The sequence below is a fragment of the Ailuropoda melanoleuca genome, chromosome 14 (assembly GCF_002007445.2).
Source record: "Ailuropoda melanoleuca isolate Jingjing chromosome 14, ASM200744v2, whole genome shotgun sequence".
Classification (NCBI taxonomy): domain Eukaryota; kingdom Metazoa; phylum Chordata; class Mammalia; order Carnivora; family Ursidae; genus Ailuropoda; species Ailuropoda melanoleuca.
This window is the reverse complement of record NC_048231.1, coordinates 17,068,535-17,079,550: the sequence shown is the minus strand read 5'-3', so window position 1 is coordinate 17,079,550 and position 11,016 is coordinate 17,068,535.

Sequence of the window (11,016 nt, the reverse complement as noted above, 5' to 3'; positions counted from 1 at the left end):
TGAGTATCATCTCTGTGCTCTATGAATTCACCACAAGCCCGGTTCTGTTCTATTGGCTTTACAGGTATTAATCTGTTTGATCCTTACAAACCTTTGTGCGCAAGTACTGTTATTACGTCCATTTTATAGATAAGGAAACTGAGACACAGAAAGATTCAATAACTGCCCAGGATTTCATAGCTGGGCAGAGCAGAGATTCAAATTCAGACTGTCTGGCTTTGGAGCTTAGTTTTTAACCACCCTATTAAATCTCCTTCAACCATCTCTCCGTTTCTGCCAGGTGGCACGCTTGGAATGGGATGTGGCAAGACACTAATAGTTCTCCACCTGGTATCTAGTCTCCATGTCATCCCTACTACTAGAACTCTGATTTTATTCAGGACTGCAACTTATCACATTAAAAATACTCATTTTCCCAGATTTCTTTGCAACTAGAATGATCAGGTGACCAGGTTCTAAGTAATGAGAAATAAGATACAAGATAGGGCTTTGAGGGAGACTCTTCCTATCCAGAAAGATGCCCAGCAAGACTAAATGGGAACAGTCAGCTGGCACAAGCCTTTCTGCCTTTGCTCTTCTTTCATTCTTTCTCCCTGGAACATGGTAGAGAAATCTGGAAGTGCAGCAGCCATTTTACAACCATGAGGATGAAAGTCACACATCAAGAGAATTAGAGCCTGGGTTTTGATGATGTCCTTGGTAGCTGTGCTAGCCCTGGACTACCTTCCTCTGGACTTCTTGTTACATGAGGAAGATAAAAGCCCTAATTGGCTGAGCAANAGGGAGACTATTTCTATCCAGAAAGATGCCCAGCAAGACTAAATGGGAACAGAGTCAGCTGGCACAAGCCTTTCTGCCTTTGCTCTTCTTTCATTCTTTCTCCCTGGAACATGGTAGAGAAATCTGGAAGTGCAGCAGCCATTTTACAACCATGAGGATGAAAGTCACACATCAAGAGAATTAGAGCCTGGGTTTTGATGATGTCCTTGGTAGCTGTGCTAGCCCTGGACTACCTTCCTCTGGACTTCTTGTTACATGAGGAAGATAAAAGCCCTAATTGGCTGAGCAACTGGATTTTGGCTTCTGTTACATGCAGCCAAATGCCGTACCTTATAATAAACACCAAGGATCATGCATCCTTATAGGTTCACCTTCATGGTCAGTCATAATAGTTCACTATCACCCACAGCAGTGTCCTTAAACGTGAGCTTGCAGCAGAATCACCCAGGGGGCTTATAAGAACTTGNATATCAAGAGAATTAGAGCCTGGGTTTTGATGATGTCCTTGGTAGCTGCGCTAGCCCTGGACTACCTTCCTCTGGACTTCTTGTTACATGAGGAAGATAAAAGCCCTAATTGGCTGAGCAACTGGATTTTGGCTTCTGTTACATGCAGCCAAATGCAGTACCTTATAATAAACACCAAGGATCATGCATCCTTATAGGTTCACCTTCATGGTCAGTCATAATAGTTCACTATCACCCACAGCAGTGTCCTTAAACGTGAGCTTGCAGCAGAATCACCCAGGGGGCTTATAAGAACTTGTTGCTGTGCCCTACCCCCAGAGATTCTGATTCCGTGGGACTGGTGTGGGGCCTGGGGATTTGTGTTGCATTGCTAACAGACCCCCACACGATGCCGGGGCTACTGGTGCAGGGACCACACTTTGAGAACCACCGCNCTTCCATTCCCATTCCCAACGTCAAGTTCAGGCTCTCATCATTCATTGAATGACCTCTTTATAACCTTCATGAGTATCATCTCTGTGCTCTATGAATTCACCACAAGCCCGGTTCTGTTCTATTGGCTTTACAGGTATTAATCTGTTTGATCCTTACAAACCTTTGTGCGCAAGTACTGTTATTACGTCCATTTTATAGATAAGGAAACTGAGACACAGAAAGATTCAATAACTGCCCAGGATTTCATAGCTGGGCAGAGCAGAGATTCAAATTCAGACTGTCTGGCTTTGGAGCTTAGTTTTTAACCACCCTATTAAANCACATTGACCAGGAATGGGATCCCATAGTTGCCAAACTAAGGTTCTCAACTAAGCTCTGGTCCATCAGTGAAGGCAAGACAAGACCCTTGTGCTGTGGTGTCGGGAGCCCCGCCAAAGCCCTGTGCCCTTGGGAGCATTTGCATGCGACACCGTAACCTTGGCTCAGGTTGCCCACCACGCTTGTTAGGTTAGTTTGAGGTGAAGAGACATTTCTCAACAGGCTTACCTTGAGCCTGGCTCAACCCTTCTCTTTCCTACTCTCTCTCTCCTTCCTCTAGGAGGCCAGGGCTTGGCCTCCAAACTGGCAGGAGATTGAGGGTCAAACCTGTCCTCTTCTTTATCACAACAGATGCCTCTGTGAAGGGATTCCGCCTCCCACGCCTAAAGTGCTCCCTAGCTGACTGCACCCCTGGCTGCCTCACCCCTGCCGGGGCCACTTAGCTGTGTCCTGGGCTCTGGGACCAAGACTGTCTTTGGACAGGGCCAGTGTCAGGGGCCCGCAGCTCAGATGGCCAGCTGCTGCACAACAGATGGTCCTGCTGCCGACCTGGTCCTTAGCTGGTGTCCTGGCTCCAGACACTTTCTCCCTGACCAGCTGTGGCCCACTCCAAAGCCTCCTCCATGCTGTAAGAGCCTGGCTGAGCCACGGACACGTCCTTGACCCTTTCCCGTGGCTCACAAGGCTGCCTCCACCCTCTCCCACCATCCGCCTCGTAAGTCACCGTTTGGTCCCCAGGCTTTTTGGGGCTCCTGGCTCATTCCATGCTCTTCCCATCTCTGTGCCTTGCTTTGGGATCTCTTAGCCCCATGATACGCCTTCCCACCCATGCACTACTTCCTTCCTCTTCTTCCAGTTGACTCTTGCCATCTGCAAGAGTCTGCTCGAGCTTCACCTCTACCGGGAGGTTTTCTTGACTCCGCCATAATGGGCTATACCTTGGCATTTCCCAAAAACCTTTGCAAAACTAGACCATAGGATGTGGATACATATTGCCAAGTGAGTCATTACAATTCATTAGAGTCGGTGAAAATTGTTCTGAACCTGGCGGGTGTAAATGAGGGCTGGGATAGGATGGAGGTGCTGGGTCTTGGGTGATCTGGGAAGGAACAGCTCTCCCCCAGAAATGGGCAGGAAAGCCACAGGGGGCATGCCGGTTCAGAGGGTGCTCCAGGCATGGGGGGGTTCATGAGACTGAGCCCTTCACACAAGCCCCTTGTGCTCAGGGCAGTGGAACCTGGAGAAAGGGTTAGGCCGTTGACATTTCCAAGTGCTTTTCCAAGGGAAATGTTAGGCGAGCCTTACACTCCCTGCCCCCTTCCTTCCATTCCCATTCCCAACGTCAAGTTCAGGCTCTCATCATTCATTGAATGACCTCTTTATAACCTTCGTGAGTATCATCTCTGTGCTCTATGAATTCACCACAAGCCCGGTTCTGTTCTATTGGCTTTACAGGTATTAATCTGTTTGATCCTTACAAACCTTTGTGCGCAAGTACTGTTATTACGTCCATTTTATAGATAAGGAAACTGAGACACAGAAAGATTCAATAACTGCCCAGGATTTCATAGCTGGGCAGAGCAGAGATTCAAATTCAGACTGTCTGGCTTTGGAGCTTAGTTTTTAACCACCCTATTAAATCTCCTTCAACCATCTCTCCGTTTCTGCCAGGTGGCACGCTTGGAATGGGATGTGGCAAGACACTAATAGTTCTCCACCTGGTATCTAGTCTCCATGTCATCCCTACTACTAGAACTCTGATTTTATTCAGGACTGCAACTTATCACATTAAAAATACTCATTTTCCCAGATTTCTTTGCAACTAGAATGATCAGGTGACCAGGTTCTAAGTAATGAGAAATAAGATACAAGATAGGGCTTTGAGGGAGACTCTTCCTATCCAGAAAGATGCCCAGCAAGACTAAATGGGAACAGTCAGCTGGCACAAGCCTTTCTGCCTTTGCTCTTCTTTCATTCTTTCTCCCTGGAACATGGTAGAGAAATCTGGAAGTGCAGCAGCCATTTTACAACCATGAGGATGAAAGTCACACATCAAGAGAATTAGAGCCTGGGTTTTGATGATGTCCTTGGTAGCTGTGCTAGCCCTGGACTACCTTCCTCTGGACTTCTTGTTACATGAGGAAGATAAAAGCCCTAATTGGCTGAGCAACTGGATTTTGGCTTCTGTTACATGCAGCCAAATGCCGTACCTTATAATAAACACCAAGGATCATGCATCCTTATAGGTTCACCTTCATGGTCAGTCATAATAGTTCACTATCACCCACAGCAGTGTCCTTAAACGTGAGCTTGCAGCAGAATCACCCAGGGGGCTTATAAGAACTTGTTGCTGTGCCCTACCCCCAGAGATTCTGATTCTGTGGGACTGGTGTGGGGCCTGGGGATTTGCGTTGCATTGCTAACAGACCCCCACACGATGCCGGGGCTACTGGTGCAGGGACCACACTTTGAGAACCACCGCCGTACAGAATGGGGCTCAAACTACTACTTGAGGGCCCTTAACAATCTGACCCCAACTGCTCCTCCAGCTCTGTCTCTGCCTCCCTGTGTCCCAGTCCCCAAAGTGCCCTATTTTCCAGCCACGCCAGGCTGGAAAATTCCCCCAGCACCCCCACACTTGCTCACCCCTCCAAGCCTTTGCCCAGGCCAGCCCCTCACCTTGCAATGCCCCTTCTTCCTGTTCTCCTGCAACCAAACCCTACTTGTCCTTGAAAGCTCAGCCTTCTTCTCTATGATCTGTTCTCCAACTTCTCCTGAGAATGAAATATTCCTTCCACCAGCACCTTGCTTTTTATCTGTTCTAGCATTTCTTTCATTCTGCCTGGAATTATAGGCAGTTGTTTGCTTGCTGTCTCTCACCAAGATGAGAGTTCCATGGGGCGGGGACCAGATAATAGTACTCAGCCCTGTAACCATCCCCTTTGACCTGGCTCAATGCTATCAACATTGACGTTGCTCAGGAAAATCATCAATGACATGAGAGCATTTGGATGGGGAAGAGCCTTTCTCCAAGCATAGTTAGTGCTTTCTAAGCACGGGAAATGTCCCCTGAGCACCTGCTACATGCCAGGACCTGGTCTGCTTGTACGGTCTCACTGAGTCCCACCACAGGGTGTGAGAGTAGATTCTGTCATCCTCCTTCTAGATGAGGAAACTAAGGCACAGGCAATTTAAGTAACGTCGTACAACCAGGACGTGGCGGAGGCAGGATCTGAACCAAAGCCTATGAGCTTAACCAGGCATTCACCTGCCTCTCAAGTGCAAACACCAGACCCATCAGGTCAGGGACAAAGAAATATTAACGAGAAAGGTGATCCATTCCTGAATGACTAGGAGGTGAGTGACATTAATCAGGGTCCTTAAGTGGCCGAGAAATGAACTACCTATTAAAACCTGTCTTTAATAAGAAAAATAAAGTTAGGAAATGGGTGCAATTAGTAAGTCATAATAAAAAACAGGTAAAGGGTCACTTAGAAAAATTAAATGCTAGGGAGATACATAAATCAGGGGTCCTATGGCATGCAAACTGAAAGGTCTGGCCAGAATTAGCTAATGAACTTGAGGGACCCTTGACGTCTACTTTCAGAAGTGAGAGTGAACCCCGGGGGGCGGCACAGAGAAGGAACACGTGGGACTGGACTTGAAAAACAGGAAGAAAACCGATTCCAGCAATTTTCCCCCAGGGAAGCCATAAGTTCCGTTTGTAGGCAAGCCATAGAACAAATTTTATGATTAAAAATTTACGATAAATCTTATGAGTAGAAAATCCAGTAAGCGGCTGGAGGGCAACAGAGGCCTGAGCCATAAACTGAACTGGCAGGTTTACGCAGAAGGCATGCCGGGAAACCATAACGCTGTTTTATTCTAACTAATTTGTAATATTAGTGGGAAGAGGGTGCACCGAAGATTTAGTGCTTTTTGATTTTTAGAAAAGCCTTTGATTCAGTGTCTCATGAAATCTGACTGGCAAAATTAATTTAAATTGGCATGGACAGGGACCGTCTCAGGGATGGGGTTTGGCTGAAAGGCTATAAACAAAGATGTGATGAATGGGAGTCACAAACTGGAGGGGCGAGGGGGCGGGCCGGCCACCACTGACAGCGTGAGTTGAGCAGAAGCGGGTACCCCATCACACCGATGGTCTCCCTGAAGATGAGGTTAATGACTGATCAATTAAATCTGCATATATAATTTAACCAGGGTGACACAAACGGGGTTGGCAGGGTTGGGGGCGGCGCTGAGAGACACGAAAAGGACAGAATTATTCCCAGGAAACAGTGTGTACTGTGTTGCAGGTGCCTGAGACCTGCAGACCCAAGGTCCACCTGGCAGGAGAAATTGAGTCCAGGTAAATTTCTAGTAAGATCTTCAAGGGACGAGGACACACACCAGTAGTCAAAGCTGGAAGGGCGTGCCAGTCATAGAAAATCTGCCTCGAACAGTGAAGAAATTAATCTCACGTATAGAAATTAGAGACATGGGGTTAGCTTCAGGCACAGAATGATCAGGGCTCCAACTTAGTTCCCTTGCCATTTGCTGACTCTGCCCTCTCCCACATGTTAGTGCTGTCCTCAGGTTGGCTTTGCTCAAGATCGCAAGGGGTGAGTGCCAGTTCCCAAAAAGATACTTCCCTGTCCTGGGACCTGTGAATACAATCTTATTTGGAAAAAGGGTCTTTGCAGATGTAATGAAGTTAAGGATCTTGAGGTGAGATCATCCTGGATTGGCCGTGTGGGCCCTAAATCCAGGGACAATTTTCCTTAAGACAGATGGAAGAGGAGAAGACAGAGGAGGAGACCCCGTGAGGGCAGAGGCAGAGACTGGAATCCTGCGGCTAAGGAGTGCCTGGAGCCATCAGAAGCTGGAAAAGGCGAGAAGGGCTGCTCTCACAGAGCCTTCGGAGACAGCGTAACCCCGCCAACACCTTGATTTTGGACTTCAGGCCTCTGAACCGTAAGAGAATAAATTTCTGTTCTTTTAACCCACCCGCTTGTGGTAATTTGTTACAGAAGTTTCAGGAAATGAATACAGTGGCTGCTAGGAGGCTGTGTGCTTCCTCGCGCTCAGGCAGATTAGCGTTGTGTAGCTTTCTGGTTAGAACGAAGCATTGACTTTCCCATAAGCCCCAAGCAAGCCTCTCGTCACATCTCACTGACTAACATTAGCCCAGCCTTGCCCCCGAATCCGTCACAGGCAAGGGCGTCGAGACCCTATGGCATGGCTCGCACTCATCAGCTGGGTGGGATGGGGTGGCAGCCTGTGGCTACCTTCTAGGTAGTGGAACCTCCCAGCCTGCATCCCCCGTGAGCTCAGGTGAGGTGGGACGGAGCCTACCAGCCTCCACAGAGAACACGCAACGTGAGCGAGAAGGGATCCCTTCCTCTGTGCCCGGGTACCACTGAGACCCGGGCGCTGGTTGTTACTCAGGCCTCCCTGACTAATACAGAGGTCACTGTGTGATCTGGAAGGACTGGCCGAATTTTGACGGGAAGGCATGAGAGACAGTGCAGGCAGGCAGAACTGCGTGAGCGAGAGATGTGGGGACAGCCTGTTTTGGGAAAGGGGTGGCTGTGAATGAGGAAAGAATTGCTGGAAAGAAGAGCAGGGCCCGCCAACGAGGGACAGTGGCTTTCCAGTACCGTTGGCGTGAGAAGCAGAGGGAATACAGGCGCCCAGATAAATTTAGAAGGCTTTTGCCAAAGCCCAAGTAAGGGTGAACAGGACCTGACCCAGAGAGGGCCGTGAGAATAACGATGGTAATAGTGATAGCTGGCATTTATTAAGGCCTCCTGATGCTGCGGGGACTGAGCCTGCGTCTGCGGCCAGAGAGAGCCTGCTGGCAAGTGTGCCCAGAAGGAAGTCACCGAGGTGCTGGGAGACTGAGTGCTTAGGGAAAACGCGCAGGCCGTCGACACTCGGTGGTAGACAGTCCCCACGGGAAAATAAGAGGCGATTACCGAAAGCAGAGGGCGGGAGTGCAGGGCAGGCGTGAAGAGCTGCCGTCTGCTGCCGTCAAGCTCCTGACAGAAGGCGCTCTGGGCGGGACAGGGAAGCTGCTTTCTGACACCACCCCCCAAATGTGTGCATGTTTCTAGAGGCTTCGTTGGACACTCAAACAAGATTGGATCTTAATTCTGGAAATATGAAGAACCATTTCTCTAAGGAATAACTGGAAAAAGTGGAAGGATTCATACTAATAAGGAGTGATGATAGATCCAAACACTGCTCACTAATCACTAATGGTAGACTCTTGGGTTCCACAGTGTTATTCACAGGGGAAAGACTCTTGGGAAGAGGGGCCTTCCCTGGCCTTGCTACCCCACAGCCTCGAATCCGGCTTATCTAACTGCAGTGAGATTCCCCTGTTGCCGTCCCACATGTGACAAAAGGCTTCGGCAGGAAAGTACTGGGTGGTGGGACTTTATCCCTCCAACTCCAAGCACATTCCTTTAAGACTGTCCCGTGGCCCTAAGCCTTCCCCTAAATCCAGATCCCACACAGGGGCCGCTGTCGGAATGGTAAGGGGGAGAGTAGGAGGAAAGCATGGCGCCCCAGGAGCCACATTCAAAGGAACCTTACTCGTAATAATGGCCACCTGGTCACTAGGGAAACAGGACCACAAATGTCTCAGAGTCTGTAAAAGCGTCTCATTGTTGATTTGGCAGTCACTTGATAGAGCGTGTCTGCCCCGTCCGTGCCCTCTTATATGTGCACGAGGTAAAAGTCCCACATGTCCCAGAAAACAGGATCTTTCTGGGTCACCGCACCTCTGGCCACTCACGCCGGCAAACTGTGCCTCCGCCTCAAACATACCACCCAGTCAGCTCCCAGCAGTTCTCCAGCGCTGGTGTCCGGAGGACGGCCGCACCCAGGGGGAGAGAAAGGAGGTAGGACACCTGTCCAGGCCCTCGAGGGGCTGCAGTCATCTTGTGCACCTTGTGGGAGGCAACATGGCCAGTGAAGTCTGGCTCTGAAGCCAGGCTCTCTGAGCATGAGTCCTGACGCTGGGACTCCCCGGTTTTATGATCGTGGGCAAGACTCTAAACCTCCCCTGTGTCTTTGCTTACTCATCTGTAAGAAGCAGATAATATCAGTCCTATCTCTTGGATGGTTTTGAGAATTAAATAAATATCTATAAAGTCCTTAAAACTGGCGCACAGGAAGTATTCCATAAACGTTAGCTCTGTGGATGATTAACGAGAGATTGTGTGAAAGGCGCCCAGCTCTAGAGGACGGGCCCCGGAGACGCGTTGGTTTTGTTTCATCAACATTCGGTGAGCTGGCCGCAGTGCGATAGCATTTCGCTGCAGGTTTCCTGCCCAGCTGTGGCTCGGAGCGGACAAGCTGTGGAGTGAGCGTCTTGTGTAGAGAAGTAATCTAAAGATTTGCTTACATTTCACTCCCAGAAGGAAAGAGCGTGGGCAGCCTCCTTTAGTCTGGTGGGGCTCACGGGATAGCAGACAACAGCCCCTTCCCCTCTACCTCCACGAACTCGTGGAGAGGAAAGTGCTCTGACCTGAGGGCAGGACTTAGGTTCGCTCTTGGTCAGGCGTGCCTTGATGTCTTCTTCCCCGAGCGTCTTGAGGATGAACGTGGAGGCCGCCTATCTCCCTTGGGGCCAGCCACTTAAATTTGGGGGATCATCGCCCTTCCTGCCTCTACCCGTCCTTCTAAATCGTGCTTGCTACCCGTCCTTCTAAATCGTGCTTGGCCTATTTTCTTTCAGGGCAGAAGAATCTCACTATTTTATTTGATCTTTACAATAGCCCTCCTGAGGTGGGTACTCTTTTATCTCCATTCTAGGGTTAAAGAAACAGAAACACAGAGATGTTAAGTAACTTATCCAAGGTCACACAGCTATTAAATGGAAAAGTCAGGCTACAAACCCAAGTCTGTGCATCCAATTCCAGAACCCATGCTCTGAACTCCTGCCAATCAGTAGCCAAAGAGAAGAATGTCTGTAATGCCCTTGGCGGCCTTCCGTGATCTGCTCCTGAGCAATCAGGACATGAGCTTCTTCATTGAGATCCCTAACTCTTGGCTGCTCTGATTCGGCCCTTTTGTGATTGCTGTGATGTAGGAAGCCCCAGGAGAGCAGGAGCTCCCAGGTTCCTGAGTTTTGTTAACGGGAGAAGCGATGAAAGGAGTTCCCAGAAAGGCTCCCAGTTGGAAGACCCAGGGAGGGGGGGTGATGCCATGGAGGGGAGAATCAAATGCAGAAAGAGGAAGCCAGATGCAGGAAAAGCCAACTTCTCACAAATTCTGTTTGCTTAAGACTGGCTCTGCTAGCACCTTCCTTCCCAGGCAACCCTTCCCCAGCCTCCCCAGCCTCCCAGCCCCCAGCCCCTGACCAGGAGGCAGCATCACAATGGGCTGTTTTAATCCTTGCTAGATCTCTTTTATTTTTTCCCCCTTTGCTGGGCTTCCTGGGCTGTAATTTTTCCCTCTGTGTCATCCATCACAGACACAACGTCGCTTGTGCAAATTAAAATGCACCTCAGAATAATAAAAAAGGGGCCTTCTTCCCCCTCCTTTTCCTTCCCAGCAGCAACTTCTCAATACAAAACATTTGTCTCTGGGCAACAGCAGGAGCATTAACCCTGCGTCTGCCGTCGCCAGGCCCATACGGTCCTTGGGGCCACGTGCAGTCAGTGATCAGGGCCCGGGAGCAGCTGGAGAAACGCAGAGGCCTGACTTCTCTGTGGGCTGACTGTGTGCCAGACCCCGCTCATACATTGCCTCTTCTGTCCCCTCTACGCCCTGATGGGGCAGGAACTATTAATGTCTTCAGTTTACACGTGTAGAGCCAGTGGTGTCTAGTAACTTTCCCGGTCATTCGTGCCTGAGCTGGGACTGGAACGCGGTGTGACTCCGAAGTCCACACGTACCCTGCTCTTGCTCTTCAAAGTGTGGTTCATGGGCCAGTAACATCATGGGCAACACCTGGGAGCTCGTGGGAAATCCAAACTCTCGGGCTCCATCTCAGACCTCCTGA